Source organism: Sparus aurata, chromosome 18 (assembly GCF_900880675.1).
Source record: "Sparus aurata chromosome 18, fSpaAur1.1, whole genome shotgun sequence".
NCBI lineage: Eukaryota > Metazoa > Chordata > Actinopteri > Spariformes > Sparidae > Sparus > Sparus aurata.
Genome location: NC_044204.1, coordinates 33893522 through 33915934, shown reverse-complemented (window position 1 = coordinate 33915934; position 22413 = coordinate 33893522). Strand labels below are relative to the sequence as shown.

Below are 22413 nucleotides of genomic sequence, written 5' to 3'. Positions count from 1 at the left end.
GTATTTCAATCAGGTACATCAATGTCAAACTGGCTTACAGTATATTTAATGTCTATTACCAATACATACAAACAAAACTATGTCCGACAGGTAGAAAAAAATATTAAAACATATTTTAATCAGACCATGTTTAAAACAAACAATGATCCATGTAAAAAAAAATGCCATAAATATACAATATATTAATATTATTTTCAACTTTCACTGGATGACATTTTTCAACCAACATAATTATTTTAATGAAAACAACACATAGAATTATTTTTCATTAACTTAATATATAAAGTACTTTTATGGCACTTGGACCTGGAGCATTTTTTTCACTAAACGTGTACCTGTACTGTGTTGTACCTGTGCAAATGACAATAAACTCTATTCTATTTTATTCTATTCTATTCTATTCTACTGTGTTTCTACTTTACTATGTTCTGTTCGGTTCTGTTCTATTAAACTCTAATCTTTTCTATTTGGTTATATTCTATTCTATTCTACTCTATTTTATTTTATTATATTCTATTTTATTCTGTGTGTTAATATTCAGATAAACTGCTTTAGCTAGTGAGAAACAGTAAAAATGACAGAAACTCATCCAGGACCACAGAAAAAAAAGCCTTACAGCATTATATTATATTATATTATATTATATTATGTAATATTATATCATATTATATTATATTATGTAATATTATATCATATTATATCATATTATATTATATTGTATAATATTATGTAATATTATATTATATTATATGAGCTGAAGTTGAAATAACACATCTTCACCAAAATGTGTTTTAATGCAACTATAATGATCCTGAAGTGAAAGTTGAAGAGGGATTAAATAATAAAACATGATGTGTGTATGTTGAAGTTTGTGTCTGTGTGTGAGGCGGCTCAGTATTTGGTCCCCCGCTGTGTTCGCAGTCAGAGAGGCGGGGTCAGTATTTGGCAGGTTCGCCCCCTGAGGGTGTGTGTGTGTATGTGTGTGTGTGAGAGAGAGACTCGCTAAGCAACGAACGACCTGCAAACGGGCATCCGAGCCAGTCCGAGCAAAAACAGGAACCACATTATTCTCCAGTGTCTCTGCAATGTTCCCGACGATATTTCTCCGCCGTCTGCTCTGATCCCGTCGAAGTCTTCGTCTGTCCGGACGTCGGCTCCAGAAACAACCCAGAGATTAATGCATCGAGCTGCGCGTCCCTGTTTGTTTTGACCTGGTAAGGTACCCTGTAGCGACTGATTAGCTCGATATGCTAACAGCGCTTCTTCTGGCTCACTCAGCAGCATCTTCGTGGCTAACGCTAGCCCGCTAAGCTAACTGTGTCTGACGCTTTGTTTCACCATCTCTGGTTGATTAAACCACACATGTAGTCTGTCGACGTGTCTACCGGGGGTCTGTCTTCATTTAGAGACTGACGTTAACGTGTGTTTGACGCCTGTTGAAGCGTTAAAAGCTTCATTTGTGTTCACTGGGAGCTAACGGCTAACGGTTAGCAACGGAGGCAGTTCCATCACATCTGTGGCTCCTCCGCAGGCAGAGCGAGCTGAACTCGGAGACAGAGGAAGAAAACTGTCATACTTTATTAAATATCTGAGGGTTTTTTTTAGGATTTACTTGCAAAAACGAGCAGGGCATCCTGTTGTCAGTGTTGTGGGTGTTTAATAGTTCAGTTGTCTGTATTCAGGAGTTGTCTGGAGGATGTGAGATGTAATGTTGACTTCAGAATCACACAGTTTTTTTCTGTAACGGTTGTCGTACAGAAGCGTTTACAGAAACACACATCCTGTGTTTGGACTGACTGAAGTTCTTGTTCCTCCGAACTGTCGCCGCTACTTTCGTTTTCTGTTCCGGCTGTTTTCTAGAAAGCTTCCTCCTGCACTCAGAAGCTCCAGCTCAGTGTTACCAAAGTGTCTGTGCTGGAATGTTCTGGTGTTTTGTGGCACGGTGTTTTGCCATGAACCCATTTTGTCTGAGCTGTTTCTCAGGGAATGGAATTTTTATTAAAACATTTTTTTGTCTGGGCTGCTAACTCGTTTTAAAGATGTGATGGGCTGCTGACTTTCATATCTGGGCTCTCTGAAATCCTCTGCACATTGCATAATCGTATGCAGCCACTGCCCTAAATTAGAGAGGATTGGTCTCACCATATGGTGCACTGTACTGTACTATGGGCATAAATGAAGCAACAGCCATGTATTAGGTTTATTCGTACTGCACGAATAACACACAAGGCCACTAAAAGTGCTTTACAGGAGCATACAAATGCATTACAAACAATCAGGAAGACGTTGAGAAACAACATGTTAGAAACAAGAGCGCACTGCACTGGGCACACACAGTATTTTGCATACTTGCATGTAAATATTCACAAATACAGTAAATTCGCACCATTGTAGAGCTGAAACGTTTATTGACAAGCACAGTTTGTAGTCCGAAAACCCAGAAATCAGTTTGCATTTTGCACATCCAAAGTCTATGAGTTTTTTTGAATTGAATTTCTGTGAAGAGCCTGAAATAAAATCTGTTGTTACAACAGGCTGAAGGTATTCACACCTTTTGTTCTACGTCAGGAAATACATGTTTGATTATAAAGCACTTACGTGTCTAAAAAGAGGCGGTTGCTGAAAAGTGGCTGAATAAGATCACTGAAGTTGTGGCAGACCTTTAGTGTCTTCACTTATCTACTTATTAGTCGATTTAATTACAAACTATTCTAACATTACAACTTGTAGATTGATCAGTTTATAGAGGAAGTGTTTAATAATTGTGTAGTTAGATGTCGTGCGACCGCGATATGATCTGATGAGATATTTAACAGCTTAACATGACATTCAAAATAAAATCCGTCCACTGAAACAGTTAACCTAAGCATTATTTTTCTGCATTATGTTCTATAATAATAAGTTCATAAACCGCTACATATCAGGCTCCATAAATACCAATACGTCTGTGATAGGCAAATACTGGCTGTTAAAATCGGCCAACAGATGCACCGGTCAGGCTCCAATTATTAATCTGCTAACAGCTTTAAGACGATTAATTGTTTAAGTAGTTTTCCAGCAGAAATAACAACCAGTCTGAGGCTGCAGCTTTTTATTTGTGAAGCTTTGCTTTTTTTCTTTGTCTTCTATGACTGTAAAGTCGGTAAATTTATCCTGTTCCAAGCTATAAAGACATTTTATAGACTGGACTATTAATCCTCTAATCAGAACAACAATAGGTGCATTATAAACATTATACTATTATGTAAATAATTGTTATTTGCCTTCCTACAACACTGCCATTATCAACAAACCTTATGATGATGATCGAATCTGTCAAATCTGAATTACAGACAGATTTAAACTTACATTGATAAGAGGAGATTTAAATTTGATACACTTGTAAGAGAAAATATTAGGAAAACAACAGCAGTTCTATATATGAATAGAGTCAAAACAAGCCTAAGAATATTATGTTCAAGACTGAAATAAAGGAAGTTATTATGTGCTGTGTAATAGATAATGTACTGTAACTAACTGTTCTGGCAGCCTGTGATACTTCTGCACAGCATGCTGACTAGATAATGAGTTCATGTATGCATGTACGTTTACAAAAAAGGAAGATCCTCATTTATTTACTTAATGTAGAGAAGTAACAGCTACCAGGAAACATACTATAGATTTGAGGTTAAACATGCTCTTTGTGACCACTGCTCTCTTTTTGTCTGTGCTGTCTTTTATGAAGGGATTTTTAGGGTCCAGCTACAAAAACAACCAAAAAACAAGTTGAACTTAAACTGCGGCCGCTCTCAGAATACACATGAGCTGTAGTCTTATCTGAGGGGCTTGTGTAAAATCTGTTGTATACCTCAGTTAAGTTTAACCTGTTAGCAAATCAGCTCAGTTATTGTGTAAGAGAGATATGACCACAGACAGGCTGGAGTAAAGGTCAACCTCGCGGTGGTGCTGATGTTGGAAAATGTTAGCAAAACAGTTGTTGAGTCAGCTATTGAAAAAACATTTGTGATTGATGGTGTAATACACTTAGTGGCGAGTATTAGGTCCACCTAGTTAAACTAATGCAGTCTAATTCAGCAGCCCTGTAATAAATCCCCTACTTCATGAGGATTATAATGTTCAGTTTTTGTTGGAGCTGTTTAAGAGACATTCAACTTTACGGTCATTTTGGGAATTGTTGTTTGTGGTGCTGTTAAATTGTAATGTGTTATAGTGAAGTGAGATGTATGTTTTGTATCTTGTCATAACTGCAACAACTCTGTCCAATTCCATCTGGTGAACCTTCATACCATCCTCTCTTCCTTTCTACCTGCCTTCTAAATGCCCAAAACATACATATATATTTATTTTTTTTGCTGATATTTATGCTGATATTTTTGTCTTCAAATTGCTTATTTCGTCCAGCGAACAGTCCAAACCTAAAAGACTCTTCGTCTATGATAGCAAAGAGAAAAATCAGCCTATGAAAAATGACTATAGAGATTAATGCATTGTGCGAATAGTTGGCAACTTTTTTTCTTTACGTCGGCTAATCGATTTATCAACAGTAAGTTGCAGCTCTGTTTGAAACCAAGCGTGTTCTAACTGTTGATTCAGCTCCGTGACAATGCAATTAAAACGCAAGGTCACTGAGACGCTCGAGGCCTTGCCATGACTGGCACTTATCCCATTAAGCGTACCTCAGCTGAACCTGTAGCCTTTATGTGAGGCCTCTCACGTATGCACATACCAACAGTGTCAAAACTCTCCAGCCTCCCGCTGTGTGAGATAAGACAGTGTACGTAAGACGACCCATGGTTTTTATATGGAAGGAAAACACATGCACACACAGCAGTCACAGCAGTGTCATAACCACACAGCTGCCTGCAGTGTGGGATTGTTGTTGCCAGGTCAGTGAGTGGTTGTTTTAGACTCTGTGGACGGGGGCCAAGCTAAACCAAATGTGGTCCAAATCTCTCTGAAGCCTGAGCCACACTGCCAGAAATTCACCAGATTTAATCCATCGGCTTGTGTTCATACCTGTATGGAAATATGTTGCATAATGGCACGTTTTACTGGTGAAAATGTGATTAGCTTTCGTAATTAAACACTTAACTTGTGCTCTTTCACAGGATAAGATAAAATAATAAGACACTCATAGCTTTAAATTATTTCAAAGAGCAATTAAAGCAGTTCAGTTGGATAAAAAAATAGATTAATACAAAGGAAAAGAGAGATGCCACGATCTAACAGGACGCCTTGGAGCACTATCCTCCGGTGTACAGTATGTCAGAATGGGCCGGAGGCAGTTTCATGCAGTGTGGCACTGACCTGGCCCAAAGATTGTGTAAATGGAGATGCTCCATTAGGCAGCTGAAATAACAAAGGCTTCTACATGGGGAAAATCTTTTATTCATGTGTTGTTAACTCTTCCTATCAGAGAAAAAGGCCCACAAGAGCATTTTACTTTCAAATTCTGGACAAAGCTGCACTTAGAAAATGGTGCATGTCTCTTCAAACATAGTAAAATCACAGACTGCAGATGTCATGAAGAGGGAATTCAATAAGTGGGTTTTAGTAGTGCAAGAATATTTATTTATACTTGCAGATGGGAACATATTTGTTGACCCATTGTTTATCTATAGATTGAATTAGATTTCTAGATAAAATTAAATATGTTATAGAAAATTCTGCCCATATCACACCCTCCAAACCAGATATGTACATCTCGTGTAACGTAATTATTTCAGTTCCTAATCTGTGGAGCGTATTAGTAGATAAATGGGATTTTTTTGTGGCTGGTGTCGACGTCATCTCCTCTTTCCCAGGAAGTGTCGCTATGGTAATGACGGGATTTAGTGAGCTCTTAATTTTACTGTAGCTGTTAGATAGAGGCGCATTATCTTTATTATGCATCAAGTTTTTTTTCTGTACTGTGCTGAAACAGAAGGCTGCAGCTTGAGTATAAGAAGAAGACAGATGGAAAAATCCTGTGCTGGGCAGCTGGCTGATGTAATCTGAGGTTGAGAACATGTCCTCAGTAGGTTTAAGAGATGTGCTCTAACTGTACAGAGTCTGCTGAATGTGTGAAGTCATGAGAGATTGTACAGTGATGCACAGTATTTCTAGTCATGTGATGCACAGAAGTCACATGACAGGAAATGCAAGATGACAATCAGTCATAGCCTTTTATCTGCAACCTTTGGCACTGTTTCCTACACCGGCTGGGGGAGATCCAGTCTGCAGTTTTCTGTTTTAAGATATTTTAAAACTACAGTGTGATTGGAAAGCCCCCCGAGTCCTAAATGAATTATTGCGCATAGTTTTTTGTTAAATAATCAAGATCTCCAAATGTCCACTTACCCACAATCAGATACATTTTTACATTGTAGTTTAACATACAAGGAAAAGGTCATGTCACTTCCAGGATGGTCTGTGAGAAAATCCTTCAAACTGCACTGTCAGTTTGCTCGGTCACATGTCAGCGAACTCTCACAGCTGGTGTTGTGATCTATTGTTTACACACAGGCACAAACAGATGGAAATGACAAGACTCGTACTATTCTGTGTACACTGCAGCATTTGTTGTGTGTTAATTGAGTCTCATTCAGTCCACGTATAATAGAGCAAAGATGGTTTATTCAATGAGAATTAACCACAGGCTTGGGATTTCTTTATTGATTCACGGTAGTCCCACTTCCCGGTTGCACAGTCGTTGCTTTCATAGAGCTGTCAGGCATGTACAGAATATAAAGACAACAGATGGAGAGGGATCTTTTTTTAATGCAGCAGAGGCAGGAGCATACTGGCTGGTATTTTAGTGTGCAGTGGTCTGGAAATTTCCATCAGCATGAGACAGAACAAGAGAGAGAGTTGATTAAGATCAATACTAAATCGATAAAGCTCGATGTCGTCGTCTCAGACGAGGCTGAGCCCAGTGGCTCTCTGCTAAGGTTTGGATCATACTTGGTCCACGATGCAGTGATGTGGCTGTGAATTGTAGTTTTGTGTTTTGACTTACAGCGAAACACTTTGTGCACATTTTATGCCTCAGGCCTAAATAAAGAGAGAATAACTGTCACAGCATCATGACCTCTGTGTTTATCCAGATCCTCAGCTGACTGTAATATTGCATCCCTACATTTAAATAGACAGATTAGAATATTCATAGACACATTTTTAAACTTTTATTGATTTACGGTTTTTGTTAATCTGACAGAAACAAAAAACATTTCTCTGGAGAAGTCCAGCTCATGCCTGTGCGAGGGTTTATGTCATATGATGTTATATACCATGAGATTATATAAACTTGCAGTACTATTATAACCGGGGTAGCTTTTTCTTTTGACATCTTAGAGTCTGTTAGACAAGCGTTGTTGGCAATGTTGCAAACAGGGTGCAAAATTAGACAAATGGCTTGTGAATGTTCATTTTTAACCAGCCGCTCAGTGGATTACCATTGTGCTTCTTTTGGCTGATGGATGAAACACGTCTACCAGCTGGTGGCGGGTGCTAAATCTGAGCCCTGGTAAATCATTGAGACTGATAGCTTTATGGTTATGTTGTATTTTTTATTTGATTTTTGCTTTGTTTTGATGGGTGTTTAATTAGCTGATCAGATATCCTCGTCTGGTTCTTGTATCTAGTTTCCTCATAATTTTTCCAGAAAATGTAATATCACATTATCAGTGTTGTAATAAAAAATAACATGACATACATGATTTAAAAAGTGCAGATGGTTGTATTATTAGCACCCCACACCCATCCCTGTTTATGCACAGATAATGCATTCAACACATGCAGCGTTATCTGAACCCGAGTGTTACAGAAGTATGACAACGGAGCTCTTTTGCGGCACAAAGTTGGAACAAAACTTCATCATGTGAAGCGGCTGTGTGTGATATTTAATGTCCATGTGCAGTCTGTTTGAGATTCGTTTTCATTTGACACATTTTAGTCGTTTGAAACTCACAAACTCTGAACACCTTGATGGTGCGAGGAACCATCCTTTGACCAGAAAACTTAAGGTTATTATTTAAGCCAGTGTGCACTAGGGACTCAATTTAGTAGTTGACCTATAAACAACTAGAATGGCACTCGGTTGAGAGCTTACCTCCACCAAAGCCCAACACTCCCCTTTTGTACTAACTCTGGGATTCAAGCCACCTGAATACGCCGGATTGTTTTCATCATGATCTACGTAGCATTCCTGGAGAAATTGACAAAAATGTTGGAAAACATCCTGTCAAGCTACGTTAAAGAAAGTGAGAAAAGAATTCATAGATCCTGATCCGCACCGAAAATGTATTGGGTCTGTTCTGGGCTGAGACGCATTCTCCATCCAACTTTCAAGGAAATCTGTTCAGCAGATTTTGTTTAATACTGCTGACAAACAAACAAACGATCACTGTGGAGACATAGAGAAAAATCTCTTCTACATAAAAATGATTCTAAAATGTCAGTCATGATAATGGAGCTTTACTGAATGTATATAATGTACAGGTATGCTTTAAATTAGTCCTTTACCTGAGATGTTTCATTGTCGCTTGCTTTGATTACTTAAAGATCAAACACTAAAAATAGAGCTCTTGTCACATCGTGAAGCCCACATGTAAATAAGTTGCATAAGCAGATAATCAATTCAGCTTTTGTGTAAGAGGTCGCTGTGATCTAAAGCTTTTCTCTGGTTTTTCTGAAAAAAATTATGTCTGACTGTTTTTAAAGAGTCGATAAGCAGATAGACAGAAAAACAAAGAAGAGTCTACGTGACTGTTCACCCAGATAGCAACCAAGCAAACTTCATGCAAATGTCCTGAACAAATTGCTCCACTCCTCCAGTTGCCAACACAGAGCTGCACTTGTTTCCACTGTAGGCGTGCAGGCTTTTTGCAGTGTCACAGCCCCCCAGGCGAGCAAAGAATGGATCTTATTTTCCTGTTTTTTCAGGGCATTTGTATGACAGCCCATCATAAAAATGTAGTGAGAACGACATGAGAGGGTGAAGACTAAGATAACCTGGAGTGCAGTGAATCAGGCTTGAGGCTGGAAGACCGCCAGTTCAGAGAAACTCCCTCTTCCTTCAACAAATGCTGTTAAGCAGGGCACTTAACCCTGCCTGTGGAAGTGCGTAGTGGCAATTAAGTGCTAGCTGTTGAAGGCTTTGGTTGCACTGGGGTGTAACTGTACAGCATGCATAGGACGTGTGAGATTAGTGATTACAGTGCCGGTACCCTGGCATCTGCTCTTAGATTAAAAGAATATCGGATTGATGTGCCGGAGATTCGGACGATAAATATTGATAATCCTCATCGTTATTTTCTCGCTGACTTGATTAATTGTTTGTGAAAAATGTCTGTAGATTTAAATATCCTGTCCAAAACACACAAAAAAGCAAATCTCTTCTCACCATTTCACGTTTTTTCATGAAAGGCACAACCAATTTTCAAGTAACAAAATTATAATTTTCTGCAAGTCAAGTAATTATCTCAGCCATCTAATAAATATGGGAGTCTGGACCGGTCTGAGTGCATGGAACAAGCTTGAGATCAATTCGTCGCCTCAGGCAGCCATATTCATCAGATCCTCAGGCTTCAAAGGAATAATTAAAGATGAATAGTTGGACAGATTATTTAAGCCCTATCACTCCCATTTTCTACAGTATATAATATAAGAATAGGTCTTTTAAAAGAATCATATTTTCTGTTGGACCTTCCTTGCATCCTCAAAATAAATGGAGGAAAGATTCTGCAACTAAAGATCGAGATAACAAGGCCCGAAAAAGCCTGCGTCCCCTGAAGACATGTGCTTATTAATTCATCACTGACAGGGCTAGCCTGGGAGGAGCAGCTAAACTAGGCTAAGGCAGGGAACTGCTGCTATTGATTCGAGGGCAAACACTGGCTTTACTGCCTCAATCTTTTACCCCTACTCTGCCTCTCCTCACCTCATTTATTCTTTCTTTCTCTGTCACTTCCTTTCCCCCCACTGCTTTCTCTCCTCTAATCTGCCTCTGCCATTCTCTTTCTGATGTTCTTTTATTCTCCATGACGTTGCCTCTCCTCGTTGGTTTTTCTTTTCATCCATCTTTCATGCACACCTCCCATCCTGACATGACCTGCTCATATCTGCCTGTAAAAGATTATCAAAGATGTTAAAACTATGAAGGATCCACTACATCCTGCAAACCTTGAGGCTATCAAAAGTGAAACTTTGGATAATTTCTGCACTCTAATTAGTACTTTGTACCCACACGTTTATCATTTATTCACCACTACTTAGTAGCTTGAGTCTTCTTGACCTCAAATTAGTTCATTTTCTATTACTAAAGATTTTAATTCTAGTCATGCCAAAATATTACTGAATTATTTCCCAGAGATAATTGGCAATCAGCTGCAAGTCGCTGCCGTTTTGACTTTGAATTATATGTTTATGGGAAAAGGAGAGATTGTGAGTCGCAAATTAATAATTTGTAGGGATGAAATCACTAATTAATGTATTTTAGTGAATGGATTATGTCTTTGTTTCTTGATTTAGGCTCACTAAACTCCCTCTCTGTCTGCTGTTGTCATACAGGCAGTTTACCCCCAGAGAGAAGTGGGTTTGTTGGATAGGAAAGTCAACTAATTATTGACTAATGACACAGCAGTAATGAGGACGCATGTAAGAGAGTTCATTGTGCAAACAGCACAGATAAACAAGCAAATAGACAAGTTGCATGGTGAGCAGCATTGCATGGTAAATAAAATGACAGAGTAAAGAAAGGTTGGTAGTGTGCACAACCGCATCCAGTTGTGTACAGCTGCAGGGCAAAAAACGACTCTGTGTAGCTCGCTTTTTGTCTGCATGGGTGTTTGCACAGCGGTGAACTTGTGGGTCAGATGCTGCATTGGTAAAATTTTTGAGAGCTTAGAAATGTTGGGTGTGTTTACAACCTATCCTTTGTCCGAGTTAAATGTCTGACTCAAAGGTAAATAGGTCGACAGACAGGCAACAGTTGACAGACAGGCTGAGAGGCAGCTTGGCTCAGATTCACAGTTTGAAAGTGTTAAGTAACGCACATGCTTCACTTTCCATTAGAAGACATGTCATGTAGTATTATTTCTTCATAATTGTTATTTTTATATTTGTTGTATTTGTACATAGTTTGTTTCCATTTGTTTGCCATCACTTTTATGCAGCCATATTTGATTTAATTATGACTTGAATGTTATCACTGGTGTGGTGAATTCAAATAATGAATGCCTCTCATTGTATGGTTGATTTACTTCTTATCTTTTTCATTTGTGTGTATTTTTGAAATGGTGCAAAACAACAATAACTGAAACAGTTGGATTGATTAATTAGTGTTAGTGTTCAGAATATTCTAATTACCCTTGTCTAACACCTGCACACTTGGTTGCAAGAATTATTCAAAGGAACTAAAAACCCAGTTGACCTCAACAAATATTGCATCAAAAATTTGGCCAGAAAACCTTTGTTAAGGCCTTTTTTTTAATTAATTTCTATGGTTAACATGTTTTGTCTAGAGAACGTCATTACTTACTTAAAAGAGTAAAAAAGTAAAAAAAGAACTTGATTGACCAGCAGAATCCCAAAGACGTTGAGTAAAGGTGCCTTTTAGAGAAACTGCATATGAAGGGAATTGTCCAGCGAGTGCTTAAATGCATAGATAAGACTGACGTCTAAATGCTGATCTGCATATTTTGCAGATTAATCCCCAGTATGCACATATATCTAAGATGTGGTTAAGAGCCATTGTGAAATATAGAAAGAAACAGTCAAACTCGGTTGAAGAAACCAATAGAAAAGGACTCTCCTCCTGTTGTGCGTATTGTCTACATACTTTTGTGTTTACTTTTGACCTTAGTGTCATGGTCACCCTCAGTCCTCACCTCTCACTGTCACTGCTAATGGCTGACAGCTTAAAATATGCAGAAGCAGGTTAATGGTCAACATTTACAACACTTAACCTTCAGCCTTATTAGGTGTGTGCGTGTTTGTTTGTGGGTTTTAATGGGGGCTGTGTATGCTTTAGACCACAGGCTTGCTTTTGCAATTGCCTCATTCTTCAAGCCACAGAGAGATAAAACTATGTATAGCGTGCGGCTGAAAACACTCAGACCAACATAGAGCTGAGCTTCATATTATGCAGGTTTAGATAGACTTCCTGTTATGCAGCTTCCTGGACGGCTAACTAACCTAATGTTGGTTGAAAAATAAGATCATTTCCACGAGGTGACACATTATGAAGGTAAAAGTCATAAATGTGTGCACAGTATTACCATCTGTACATAGAATGGAAGATGCAACACAAAAGTCCAGTTGCCCTGAGATTATATGCACCCAAGAAGAATTCTGGTCTCATCCTTAAAGCCTTTATCTCATAAAATTGAAAAACTAAATTCTTACATATAAGCAGAGGATGTTTAAGAACAACATCTTGGGCTTTGGGAAACACTGATGGACAATTTCCCCCGTTTTCTGTTGTTTTATAGACCAAAAGCCAAACTGCCAGTTCCTGCTGTTGCTCTGACAGCAACCTCCTACTGTCTCACCCAGCTGTGAAAACTGTCTGCGGGTCACCAGTGAGGGGAGCTGGCAGATCAGCTCTCACATCACTGCCGGACGAGCATCTGACATACATGCTTGTTTTTCCGATTTTAAAAGTCTATTAGCCTCCGCACCACGTCTGCAACTTAGTTTGAAGCTTGAAACAAAAAAAGCTGGTTAGCCAAGCGAAGTGCCAATGACAGCGGCCCTCAGAAACGTTAACCCCAATAACGTGACCGTAACAAGTAGCAGGTTTGATAAGAGCATAATGAACAGAACATGGAGACGTAGTTCATTGACCATCTAAAACCATAGTAACCATGAAGTTTACCTAGTTATCACTGTGTTCAGTCTTTTTTAAGCTCCTCCTTGATCATCTGCGTTAGTGTTATTCGTGTCCACCTGAAAGACGAGTTATTTCAGCCCGCGTTCCATTTCAGCACATTTGTTGAAGCCCAACCTTAGACACACTTTTAGGGAGTGATTTACTCTAACAGACTCTATAAACAGACTTGAAGACACCTGATAAGCCTACAAACAATAAAAACAGTCGGGTGCTTATTCCTCTCGATAGGTTTATATCGGTTTGTCACATGAACTCGTGGACACAGTGTGACAAGCTGTTTTCATTCCATTGTTGACAGTGCAGATAAGGATCTCTGTCGTATGTTTGGTGATTGATGGAACAGATTCGTATCCGTTTGTCTCTTGTGCTCTTGCAGATTCAGCCCACACTCACACCTTCCCTGTTTGTGTCCTACTTTTTTAGGTGTGTGCTTGTTTGGATGTGTCAAGTCATGCGCGCACTGGAGAGCACAAGGAAGTTATGCGTATGTCACAATCACGGGATGCATGTTTTTAGAATGGAGCAAACAACTCAACACCATTGTCAAATACAGAAATACCAGGCGTTCATTCTCAGGCTGTTTTGTGGAGATTCAGGCTGGAGAGCAGAGGTCAGGTGGTTCAGCTTAGTTAGTCAGAGGTGTGTCTCTGCTTGTTCTACCTGTTTAAGGTCAACAGACTCAGTTGGCTTACACATTTAAAGATCAGTTTGTTTGTGAAGACAATTTTACCTCTTTTGGTTTTAACTGATTCAGATGCACTTTGATACGTTCCTTTTTTAGCTTGTCTCCCGTCCTGGGGTTCACAGACTTGACACAGAAATCTGATCGATCTTGACTTCAGAAGAGGATTCCTGCGGTCCGACCTTTCTGTCTGTCACGTTCTACCTTCCTGATGTTGGTTGACCATGACAGCTTGGCCAGCTCTGATAGAATATGCAGAGTTTAGCTGCTTTTATCTCGTTGTTATATTTGGGGTTTAACAACCTGATGCAAGATGGAGGACATTTTTCTGATTTATTTATAACCTCTGGTGAATATTTAATCTTCACATTTGGTCCTGAACTTTGTTTTGATGGCGCTGAGGCAGTTTTGCAATTCACTGAGCATTCATAACAGCGTTTTAGTAAAATTGTCTATGAAATATGAATGTACTTTTGTATTTGTTGAAGTGTTTTGCTCACATCTGCAGTAGTTATTTCAATAACTAATCGTAATTGCATGAGGGGAGGGATCTCACAGTTGAAATTATATGATTCAGGTTATGTTATTGTTGATGTTGTTCCTCCAGTTTTACGTCATTTTGTCTTTCCTGCTTGTTTTTCAGCTTGTTTTGTTGCTGTGTGTTTAGTATTCAGTTAACTGACTGACTGTATTTATGTTAAATGTGTCTCTGAAGCAAACTTCACAGGGTCAAACAGTAGCGCAGGTATTAAACCTGTGACCTTTCTGCTAAAGGACATTAAGCTTTGACTGCTGCCTCCCTGCAGACCGCTGTCTGGCCTTCATCTGTGGTTTTGAGCAGGTGCTGCTTTTAGAGACTAACTGAAATCTGATATACGGCAAGCTTATTTAAATATACTGCTGCTACCTCTGTGGTAGAGTCTTTATCTTTAAACTTACTGTGAATTAAGATAGGTACGGATTTCCAAATAGGTCTGTTTGCATAACCCACGCTGTTGTACATATTTACTTAATCTTTAAAATGAGACCTTTTCACCAGACTGATCAGAATAACAGGCATGCATCTGTGTCGTCTTTAACACTGGTTTCTGTTAGAAAAACTGAAGTTTGACACATCAGGAATATAGCTTCAGGGCGCAGACACACCAGAGAGACATCACAGAATTGGCCGTGACAAGAGTTAACTGTTTCTCAGTCAAAAAGCTGCACTTGAACACACCACAAAAACTACAGCCGCCGGCCAGCTAGCTAGTACGTTGTGTGCCTGCGTGATAGGAATGATGAAGCTGTGTTCTTTGACCACACTCTCGCTGTTATAGTTACTTCTTATCAAGAATTTAAATGATACAAATTTGCATTCGGCCGAGATGAAGAAGTGTAGGCAATTAATAAGGAGATACTGAGCTGAATGGGTGAAATCAAGGATACTACAGTGACCTTTCAGCATTTTTGGTTTCTCTCCTTGTGCACTAATTAGCTGAAGAGCCAATCAGAGTTATTTCTGTCACTGACGGGCTCGACAAGCTCAATCTGCCGAAAAGCTACAACAAGGGCCAACTAGTGCTCAGGGCCGACTGTCGCTGCCCAATGTCTCTCTTTGAGTTCAGTCCAAAAACAGCACTGTGCATAGTTTATAATAATATGACATAACTTTTACAACTCCTGGAAAGTCGTCATCTAACAGTTAATTTGGTCTAGACAGTGTAAACTGTAGAATTACCCGTTTCACGTTACAAAGTTATCAACCAGAAATCTGTGGCCACGACGGCATATTTTTGCTAAATCATCTTTGTCTGCACCGCTGCCGTGTACGCGCAGTGACCTCATTGAAATGAATATGTGCTTCTAACATCGTGGATTCACATCATCTTGTTTTTCAGCTCCTCTTATATCCGTTTCTCTGTGTTGTTCTCATATTATCCATTGGTTCTTTTCCCTTCCTGCCCTTTAGTTTTCTCTTTCTCGCTCTCAGAGCGCGGCCTTAACTTTCTCTGTTTCCCCTCTAACAATGTCCTCATTGTTGAGCAGGAGGTTGTCAAGCATGATATCTGGGATTAAGACACACAGACAGACAGAAAGAAACACAGACAGAGACATTCTAGACCGTTCCATTACTGACCAAATCCTCACTACAGAGGCCTTTTAGGGTCATGGCAGGCAAGGCACTCGTTTGGGAACATTGAGATCCCTAATCTCAGAGTGTCATTGTCCTCATCTGTCTGTTAAAGCTAAAGCGTGTTGAGCCTGGCAGTAACGGCACTACTGTACTGTACTGTGCTACTTACGACCTAAATCATTTTTGTTGCATGAACTCATCTGGTGTGTCGTTGGTACCTTTTTGATTTCAATAGTAAAGGCCCTGACCCAGTACAAGCGTTTCAGCTCCAATTGTGGGATTTTCTCTAGCTTTTAAAGCGGCTTAGGACCAAGCAGTGCCAGTTTAGTTGGTTTTGGAAAGCATAGAGGATAAAGAACGCCTTCAGAGGACTCCGCAACCTTTATGAGCAAACATAAGAGTCTCGAAACCCCAGTTTAATAAGTCTCAGTAATAGGAAAACCCTGAGCAGTTTTCAGCTCTTCAGCCAGAAACACATATTAAATTGCAAGGTTGAGTATCCTTTTTCATTTTTTGCTGCCAAGAGGCCAAATCAAACATAAAACTTATCAAATATGCCGTATTTATCCCTAAAAAAGGCAGGATAGCATGAGAGAAGACATATTTTGGAGGTGGAAAAGGTAAAAGAAACTGACCTGTAGTTGTTGGAGGTGCTGTTTAAGATTCTGCTCAGGTTCAGTTGAACTCGTACACGCTTTTATCCCTACAAGTGACAGTTGAAGATGAAGGGCCAAGAGATGTCTGTTCACAGTCTGCTGTCAAACTGGGAACAATGTGATATAAACCCAGGCAGTTCTGGTGAACCGACAAGTGGAGCTGAGTTTCATTTAGCCCCGATAAATGTGATTCATACCAGAAAGAAGCTTTTGGCTATCATGCTGTTTGTGGCTGCAACTAGAGAAAACATATTTTCTTTGATTTATTGATGAATCTGCCTATTATTTATTTGTTATGTTTTGCCATGAACGGATCATGAAGTGCCCAAAAGTTCTCAAACGGAAATCTTCAAATAGCTTCTTTTGTCCAACTTACAGTTCAAACCTCGAGGATCAGTCATTTACCATCAGAAATGATGGAGAAAAGCGGCAAATCCTTATATTTAAAAAGCTGGAGCCAGACATGTTTGACATTTTTGTGAAGTGTTACCAGTCAGGACACATGGAGTTTTATAGACAATCTGAAAAAACCTGCTGATACAGAAAAAATGCTGAATATTGGCCCTGACAATCGGCCAGGCTGACGATCAGTCTGATGTTATGACTCTGCATAAGTGAAAGCTTCCTCCACTTTGGCAGAATGGTCCATCCTTCCCACCTCTGTGTACAGGTGACTCATGAAAATGTATTTGTCAAGTATTTTGATTGAGTCATAATAAAATAACAATAAACTCTGAGCCAGGAAAACCTCTCAAAGTAACTTGCAGGTGAAACGAAGTGATGCTTTCTCTAATCTGTTTGGCTTGACTTGAATCTGAGGAGGAGGCCAGAACAGACCATTTAAGGCAGCAACTGATTAATCAGTCACCTCGGAGCTGGCTGAGCTTTACAAAGGTTAACAGACTGAATCTTCTTTATTCTTCTTCTGTGGAGCTCAGTAGCATCAACACTGCTGAGGTTTCAGTCAGTTTTGGAGTTTCCCATTATAGAAATGTATGTGTTTATAAGTAACCTTGTACATCTGCTTGGAATTGAATGTGCCTTATCATTTCAGAAGCTTTTAATAGACAGTTGGCTCTAAACGTGTGAATCCCCTACATGATGTTCGGAATAAAATCACCAGTTTTTAAAGAGCATTTGGCAAAAGGCTGAGTACCAAAGAAACATCCGTCTAAAAGCTGTAAGTCTGGAACATCGCTGTCCCAACACACAGAAAAACATTTAGTGTCCTTAAAAGGTCTTGACAAGGATTTAGATTTTATATAACACAAAAAGTTAAAAGCCACAGTTAGTGGATTAAACCAGTCGTTCAAGTCTAACTGTGGGTTTTATTTTCTTTCATTCTCTTACCCAATAAACATGTTTGACTGCAGGAATGGTTAATAACTTGTGGCTGATCTTTGCTCCCAAATTTGTTGAAATAGCCTTTTTCTTGTATCTAAAGATTTTTCAAGGATTGCACAAATTGCTGTTTTTAGAGTTTATAGTTTCAATATTGGCACAGGAATTTATTTCCACATGGTAATTGCCAAAACTTGTAAAACTCCTGTTATTGGTGAGACTTGTGCTACATGTTACTTGACTTTATTAACAGAGTGGTCATTGTTTGAGTAACATTTTGAGGAATTGAGTAATATAATTTTCCTTAATGACAATCCTGGTTTTCTGCAGAGATCTACTCCTCTGCTCCTCCTGACGTAGAGCTGATGAAGACCTCCTAAGTAGGTCGGATGACTTGCATGACATGCAGCATAAAGACGAATGAAAGATAAGGACACAATGAGGAAATGAGGAGCTGCAGGACAGTTGAAACAGATTAGGCAAAAAACAGGCTCAACCACGTGCGTGTGTGCTTAGTCATTATTCATTCTCAGATGGATAAATATGTGTCAGTGTTGTTAATGATAACTGGGACAAATCTGAATGAAATAACTGCTCAGATTTTTACAAACCAGTCAAACTGTCGAGGCTTTTTGATTGTTCGACTTGTCAGTTGTTTAAATGATTCATTCATCTTTTTTTTCTGTGGAGACACTTTATTTTTAGCTTTCAACAATCAGACATAACTCAAGTTCTAAGTTATTTCATATTTTTGAGAACTAATTGGTTTTTGTATCTAGCAAATCTATTTTTCCGTCCTTCCTCCTTCTGATTTTTCTCTCGCCTTCACCGTCTCTGACGTCATAACTCTCTCAAAAGTAGAACTGTGTTTTTAATATTTTACCATGTAGTCACGTTCCCATGTGGACTCAGTCCTGCGTTCAATTTGCGCTCAAGGAGGCCTAATTGAGCACACACAAACACAAACACACACACACACATACACTCAAATATATAGCAACCGTAAAACAAGCATCCATACACCTGCTAACACACTGAAATGATGAGGTGGCATCAATTAACAGGCTAACACCCAACACACACAGATTCAAAGTGACAGTTTGCTCACATTCTACTTCACATGGGCATGTACAGACATGTAGGACAAACACACACACACGCACACACACACACACACACACACACACACACAAACACTGACACAGCCTTCTAGCCTAACCAGTGTCAGTTTGATTATTGTTATAGGTCCTCGCCTCCAGCAGATTCTTGGGCAATCTGACAAGTCATGAAGTAGGAAGATAAGATTAGAGGGAAAGGGGAGGAGAGAAATTAAAAGGGAGAGAAGGTTAAGAAAGGAAGGAAGGAAGAAACTAGGGAGGAAGTTTACAAGAAATGTTTACTGTCGAAAACACTAAATGAGAAGAAACAATTTTCTGATCTAAACTTTAAACAGCTAGTTGATAGAAACACAAAAAAGAATAGGTGTGATTTAGCTCATTAGCATCCAGTTGTGAAAAGGTATTTTTCTTGGTAAGCTTTTGCTTGATGTTTTCATGGTGTGTGTGTGTGTGTGTGTGTGTGTGTTGTGTGTGTGTGTGTGTGTGTGCGTGTGTCCTTAAAACACTACCGTGAAGCAGTTTAAAGTACTTTGCCAAGTGTTTGTGTTTGTATGTGGACAGATTTTGGCAATGCGATAGCGTCTTAACTATAAAAGATACAGCCATGAAACCTAACAGGTGTGTGGTCGACATCCAAATGAAGGTCGTGTTAGAAGATGGGTAACAACTGCTGACTAGTCTTGGCTCAGAAGGTGAGCATGTTGTCAGGCTTTGCAGCTGTTGTGATCCCATCACAAGATGGTCTCTAGTTTTTTATTACATTCATTTCTTGCATTGCAGTTTGTGTGTGACCGCTGGACAGAAGACATTAACTTGCTGCTCTGCCCATATGGCATCGAGCTAATTATCTGTGGTACTACTGAAATCATTTTGCAGTGAATGTCTGTATTGGCTGAAACCATTTTATAGTCATTATGTGCACAATGTTTATGTTGTTGTTAACTCTTTTTTTTTACTGCTCAATGGAAAGGTTTTCATGCATTATTGGTTTTGGCAGCCTAAACCTGTTGGAAAGTCGGGGTGTTCAGTGTACTAGTACTTTTTTAATCCTGAAACTGAGTCAGTGTGATAAAGCGAGAGAAATATCTCACTGTTCCGCAGTTTATTTATCCTAGTAGACACTTTACTACAAGTGTTGAGAAAAGCAAATGTCAAAACTGTAAATATGGAACAGCTTAAGACACTGTGTTACTGTATTACAATAGAAAATATAAAATGAGATGTTGATTGTTACCTAATCTGAGCATCTTTTCTCTCTCCCCACCTCTGGCTCCATCCTCACTCTTTCTTTTCTATCTGCATCTTCTTCTTCTTCTGCCTTTATCTCCTTGTCTTTTTTCTCCTTCTTCCATCTTTTCTTTCTGCCTCTCCTCAGTGTAGCTAGAAGGGAATCCTGCAAGAGGGATTAGCGGTCCGTCAATGAGGAACTACCGGCTCATCTTCTGCCACAACCTGAAGCAGCCTTAGATGATTCAGTGGTTCATTGGCCAGGGGAGGAGAGGATAGGACACACTTTCACTGCTACACGGTGAGTAAACACAAACAGGCATGCTGACACACCTTCTGCACATGAATATTTGAAATGTTTGAAAGTCATTTGCAGCTTGTGATCTTCTAGATTGTGATTCAGATTCTTCTCATCATCTGTCATTTACCCATAACAGTCCACCAGTTTAAAAATCACAAGACCAGATAATTTTCTCGAGAATAATTCACCGCTCTGTTATTCTAAGTTGCAAAAAAAATCATCGTCCTGTCTTTCAAAATGACGCAGAGTGGCGCTTCCATCTCTGACCAAACTTTAACAGGACGGACTGGCACACAGAGAGCACATCGGCTATGAAACAGCCCCAAGTTTAATTATGTCCGACTCACAGAATTAACATTGATTAGCTGCAACTGATAAAAATCTGCTGAGGGATGTTGTTTATATCCTGCTTATGATTTTATTTTTTATTTTTTTTACTTTCAAAGCGCACAATTTGTTCTGATTAGTGTGATATCAATCACAACTCTAACACAAAAATTATAACTCTTTAAACTGTGCTTCAGACATATTAAAAGCCTTCTAACTAAACTTGGCCACAAAATAAAATCATGTCCATTTTTATTTGTGTTGCACCAATTCACAACAAACGTTATCACATGACACTTTTCAGTTGGAGCCGGCCAAGACCATTCTCTTTAATTCAGTAATTTACACAGACCCAACAGTTCCCTCCACGAGCAAACATCAGTGGCAACAATGCAAGAAAAGCTGCCTTTTAAAAATACTGACTCAGTATTTTGTGGATTTCGCTTTTTGTTAATTACACATGTGCTGTACATTTGCACATCTGCACACTGAATGTCTCGTCAGAACTTAACCTACACAATTGGACAAGATACCAAAACCTAGTGTGAAGAAAAAAACCTCCTCCTGTCCTCATCAGCTGGTTTGTCATCTAATGCAACAAACTAAATATCAAACAACAATAAACTGGATTTAAACTGGTTATCAGTAGAGTCAGAGGAGCAAACAGCTGACCACATTGAACAGTTTGTCCTCACTTAAAAATCCTGTCCGACTGCCCAATTATACTGCTTGTGTGTGTTTTTGTGTGCGTGGATGCCTGTTTTTTAGCAATACATGCATGCTTAAAAGAATCCCATATTGTGATCTACCTATCCAAAACTACTGCTATGATATCATTGGAGATAAACTGTCATGAGCTAAATTTAGTTGGAGCAAAACCAGATTATTTTCTAATAAACATTTGGTGATGATCCTCCTCCCCCGATGAGTAGAGTGGACACCATCTGCCACTGTTTGCATTCAGATTACTCACCAACCGACCATCATCAAAGTCAAACTTTAAACTGAAATGGTCGTCCCAGATTCTGGCTTGCTTTGCATTGATTTCCATTCTGCTTGAAGACTCAGCCGGTGACAGCATCCCCTTTGCATGGGAGCTGACGAGTCATGATGACAGAGGGCGGAGTTAAATTTAAGTAATGACCTTTTTAAATAATGATTATGTAACAAATACTGGACAAGTGCACAAAAGCTGACTTTCACCCACACTGAATAATGTTTGAGTAACATCCCCTGTGGGATGAGATAGTTGTAAGAAGGACAAACAGAACTCATTTATTAAACACTGTAAAACGTACATACAAGCAAACTGTGTCAACTAACCACTGTCTCGTGTTCTTGAGCCCATGTAGTAATAACCTCACCGCACTTACCCAACTTTTTTTTTTGCTAGCATCAAAATAAGCACACGTTTTATTAAAAAAAAAAAAAAAAAAAAAAAGTTCTTGAAGTTAACTTGTCCCTGTACAGTTTTCAACTGAGAATATGTCAAATAAGTATGAAAAGATCTGATTTCGCTGTTTACTGTTCAACACAGCGCCCCAAATTTTAAGGAATCAGGGTTGCACGGCGGGAAACCTGGTGTGCTACTTCAGCCGCCCTGTCATTTAGCATTACAGGACACCATTTTTCTTTTCCACGGTTGGCGAAGTCTTGGCCTGATGAGTGAGATTGGTTCATGTTAGGTTAAACCAATCAGAGGTAGAGGACACCTGCTACGTAATCTTTGTCTGACTGCTCATCTCTGCTCTCACCTAAATGTCTGCTTGTTTTC

The 22413-nt window shown here is 39.2% G+C and overlaps 1 protein-coding gene across 4 annotated transcripts in view; it reads left to right on the top strand.

Annotated features, from left to right (window-relative positions):
• Positions 1-955: 955 nt before the first annotated feature.
• Positions 956-22413, top strand: part of fam13b (family with sequence similarity 13 member B) — a 71720-nt gene continuing 50262 nt past the window's right edge. For 3 of the 4 annotated variants that reach the window (XM_030397138.1, XM_030397139.1, XM_030397136.1), the window contains exons 1-2: positions 957-1214; positions 20165-20312. The gene's annotated coding sequence lies outside the window, so the exon portion shown is untranslated. Of the gene's footprint in view, positions 1215-20159; positions 20313-22413 lie in introns of all 4 variants that reach the window. The other variant, XM_030397137.1, reaches the window with a different exon arrangement.